The sequence below is a fragment of the Dama dama genome, chromosome 21 (assembly GCF_033118175.1).
Source record: "Dama dama isolate Ldn47 chromosome 21, ASM3311817v1, whole genome shotgun sequence".
NCBI lineage: Eukaryota > Metazoa > Chordata > Mammalia > Artiodactyla > Cervidae > Dama > Dama dama.
Window position 1 is genome coordinate 28,112,452 of NC_083701.1, and position 4,627 is coordinate 28,117,078.

Sequence of the window (4,627 nt, forward strand, 5' to 3'; positions counted from 1 at the left end):
CAGAGGCCGCGCCTACCCCATCGCTCCGCCGCCGCCCGGACCCCCGGCCCCCAGCCCGCCCCGCGGCGTCTGCGGGGGCTCAGGCAGGTGCGCTGGGCTCCGCGTACTAGAGCCCGCCCTTTCAGCTGTTTCCTCGACGTGACCTGAAGTCACCCAGAACTAACTGGGGCGCCGGGTCCAGCGGTCGAGTGAGGAGCGCTGGGTCGCGGTCTGACCTGATTGGTAACCAGGCAGCGGGGGAGGCTGGCGAGAGGTTCTAGAAGTCGCCTGAGAACTATGCGCCATCGGCTGCTCCCGCCCAAAGTCGTCTTGAGGAATGCTGGCGGCGGAGTTGGACACCCCCGCTTTCCATCAGGGATGAACAAGTGACTTGGGAGGTAGTTTCCGCATCCTGCCATTTGCGTTGCAGGTCGAGGCTTCTGGACCAAACGAAGAGAAGATGAAGAAAGCCCGATGGATGTGAATACGCCCACGAGCATCGCCCCAGCTCAGAACTGGGTCAAGGAGAGGCTACTCCTGGCATCACGACAAAAACAAGAAGTCCAGGCCAGACCCGCAGACGGTGCCTTCTAACCTTAATGCTGATGCCAAGCCCAAGCACAGACTGTTCTACAACAGGGCACAAAGGGTGACTTGGGTTCCTAATCAACTAAAAGTTATTTTGAGGTTTCTGTTTAAAATTTGAAAATTTAGAAACACTGAACTTGCTTTGGTGGACTAGTAGATGAAAGGTAAGCCTTTTCTTTCTGTGTGAAAACCTAAATATAAAGATATGGCTTATACTGGCGGGGAGTTCCCACCTATAAAGGTGAAAATCAGAATAAAATTGAAGAGTATTTGATAATCAACTCAGTGCCAAATATAAAGGATGCAAAGATGAATTGGGCAATGCCTTTTTTTTTCCGTCTCAGAAGTTTGCAGTTTTGTAAGGAGAAGAGAGAACAGGATATGTGAAGAGACTGTATTTCAAGAAGAGCGAATGCTGTATGTCATCTGCTTTGTTAAGATAATAATGCTGCCCAGGAAGGGCGTGGTGAGTGATAAGATGAATGGATGTGTTTGTCAAAGGCCCTACATATTCGGCTTGTTTTGAACTCAAATGAATAGATGAGGAAACTTTGTAGCAGTATGAAGTTGTAGTGCTGGAGCAATTGTCTGTCCACATAGGAAAAAAAGTATTACCTCTCATTATACACAAAAATAGACTCTAGGTGAGTAAAGACATAAATGTAAAAGGCAAACTGGTATATTTTGATAAAATATAGGACAGTGTGTCCATGACGTTGATGGAATTTCAGAAAACATATTTTTAAAAAATGACATGTTAGTGGAAGAAATTGGTAGATTTAATGATGTTATAATTTTAAAACTTCTGTTAAACTAAATGAATTAAAGATAAGGCACAAATTTGGAAGATATATTTACAAAGCAGAATTTCCAAGATATTTATTTCTAGCATGTACAAAGAACTAAAATGAACAAGAAAGAATAACAACCTAATAGAAAACTAGGAAAAGAATATGAAAAGACAAAGCTTCACTAGTCATCAAGGAAATGCAGATTAAAACAAGATAGTATGTCACATCCATCAGAATGACAGAAGTGTAGAAAAGTGTACCCTCGATAATAAGGGTGTCGAAAAATAAGAATTCTCTTAACACTGCTGGTAGAATTGTACTACAACTGTTTGGGGGAGCAATCAGGCAATATGTGGTAAAAGTGAAGATGCACATATTCTATAACACAGCACTTTTTAGACTTAGTATTTACCCGAGAGAGATGCCTGCATGTGTGAACAAATAAACATATACAAGTATGTTCTTTGTAGCATTCTCTTGTAATAGTGAAATATTAAGTGCAACTTAAATCATTATCAATAAAAGAATGAATAACTTGTATAATTAATTGATATTTAGAATGCATGAAAATTAATAAATTGGAGCTGATTATCAACAGAGTTGGTGGTGCTAATGGTAAAGAACCCACCTCGATCCCTGGGTTCCCTGGAGGAGGAAATGGCAACCCACTGCAATATTCTCGCTTGGAGAATCCGGTGGAGAGAGGAGCCTAGTGGGCTACCATCCATGATGTCGCCAAGAGACGGACACGACTGAAGCAGCTTGGCTTATGGCACATCAACAGAGTTAAATTTCTACCAATAAGAAATAACAGATAAGTTATGCTGGTGTCCAGAGGCTTATATCAACTGCCTAAGCCAGAATCTGTCTACAGATCTTAAGAAAAACTATGAGATATACAAGGAGTTTCAAATAAAGTTACACATGATTTATGCCTTTAACAATACTTGGAGATGGAGGGTACCACAAACATCAAATTAACAGAAAGACTGCCAAGTAGCAAACTCCAGCAAGTTTTCTCCACTGCTGCAAGACTCCAGATGCTGAGAGGAGAAGATGCAAGTCTTCCTCTTTGAAAACGAGGGAAGGGGAGCAAGTAATTTAGACAAAAGCATAGGCAAAATCAAGCCCTGAAAGAAAATGTCAAACATGAAATGCCAGGGTACTGAGCACAGGCTAGGTCTTGGAAGGCTGTGTGAGCCTGTGCTCAGGAGCTCAGTACTGTCTGACTCTGTGCAACCCTATGAATGTAGCCCGCCAGGCTCCTCTGTCCGTGGGGATTCTCCAGACAAGAATACTGGAGTGGGTTGCCATTTCCTCCTCCAGGGGATCTTCCCGACCCAGGGGTGGAACCTGTGTCTCCTGCAGCTCCTGCATTGGCAGGTGGGTTCTTTATGGCTGAAGCCCTATGTCTGGGAAGCCCTCTTGGAGGGTTAGTACTGGCTGTCAGGAAGGAGCCAGAGATGGCAACTTCAGATAAGTATTGCTTCTGAGGGCGAAGCAGCTGCTTTGACAAGCGGGTAGTGTCCCTTCAAGAGAGGACAGTGAAAGGAAAGAAGGAGATAAGGGGGGAAATGAAGAGAAATAAGTCATGGCAGTGACCCCACCTCACCCCCACATACACCCAGTTGCCACCACTAAAACATCTGTTGAAGGAATTGCTAAGAAAAAGGAGAACATCCAAGACACCAAAAAACCCAAGTGAATCAATCATGAAGAATGGGAATGGACCCGAGATAGCCTGAATCCTCAAATCTATAACTCAGCTCAAGACCTGATGGGATTTACTAGGCTTTCATGATACCTGACAAAAGAAAGGAAGAGCTGTCACTGATGGGAGATATTACCTGGAGACTCTACGGCTAAACACAATGTCCAACATAAAATATTATTAAAAATATGAAGAAACAGAAATATGTAATAGTAATCTAATAAGAAAGATAAAATAGACTCATAGATGACCCTGATCCTGGAGTTAGCAGAAAAGGCCTTTATTTTATATTGAAATACAATTGATGTACAAGAGTATGTTAGATGTGATCAAAGTGATTTGATATTTGCATACCTTAGGAAATGTTCACCACAATACCTCTAGTAACCATCTGACTCCATACAAAAATTTATTACAATAAAATGTTGTATATGATATCTGTCTTATTTATTTTCTAAGTGGAGGTTTGTATCTCTTAGGAATTTCCAGGTGTCTCAGTGATAAAGAATCACCTACCAGTGCAGGAGACATGGGTTTGATCCCTGGGTTGGGAAAATCCCCTAGAGGAGGAAATGGCAACCCACAGTACTCTTGCCTGGAGAATCCCATGGACAGAAACGCCTGAGCAACTTAGCATGCATGCACGAGCCAGGCACACCCGCTTGCTTAGACCTGAATTCTGGAATAGGGTCAGGAACATTTGGATGTATGGGACATCCCTCTCCCCCCTGACCCCTTTTACCTTCCCTTTAACAAAATAGGTCCAGCTGCAAGACGGTATTTTAATTCAACAACCTTTTTTTTTTAAAACCAGGTCTCTTGGTCTGCTCTGGTTTGTTGATATTTATTAGACTGATACAATTGACTTGGACAGAGAGGAGGCAAGCAGTCAATCAAGTGCTAGCTGTCGGGGAGGGAGAAGGTTAGGAAGTGAGTGCCCTTGACCACCAGGACCACAGTGTGGGGGTGGGGTTGGTCTGCTGCCAGTCTTCACTTCTCTGCCATCATATCCAGTTTCATCTCTGTAACGCGTCATTCTCCCACAGCATCCAAGTGGGACAAAACTCAACACATGAGACCAGGAAGAAGTGTGTCAGACATCATCACCTTACTAGTTTGAGGTTTGTATGTTTGACCAGTTTTGTGAGCTACTGGCTTGATTTAGGTGGGTAGCAAAACTACTACTTGCTCTAGGACTTCTGTGTTATCTCTGTAAGGGAAACATATTGATAATCTGAAATCATGATCTGGGCTGATAGTTTCAAAATAAAATTATCTGATAAAGTGACATACTCTGGCTTTTCTCACTTAAGTTTTAACTTCTGAAATTATGCATGGCTTAATTTTATGAAATTAATCTGTGGTCCCTTTAAGCATAACAACACTGGAGAAAGTGGTATTGAACTGAGCAGCAGGGAAAACCAGTCTGCAATTGAAATGTATAAAGAGGACAACTAGATGGTGATACTTTTTTCTTAAGCTTTTCTGTAAGGAAAAGCAGTTTTTGAAAAAGAATACTTAGTATTCTTCTTTAAAAATGGAAAACCAACAGCTATAG

General features: G+C 42.5%; 1 long non-coding RNA gene across 1 annotated transcript; it reads left to right on the top strand.

Moving 5' to 3' along the window:
• LOC133042619 (uncharacterized) lies at positions 1-3,504 on the top strand. Its single transcript, XR_009689539.1, has 2 exons — positions 1-731; positions 912-3,504. It is a non-coding gene; the product is annotated as an uncharacterized LOC133042619 (long non-coding RNA).
• The last annotated feature ends 1,123 nt before the right edge of the window (positions 3,505-4,627 follow it).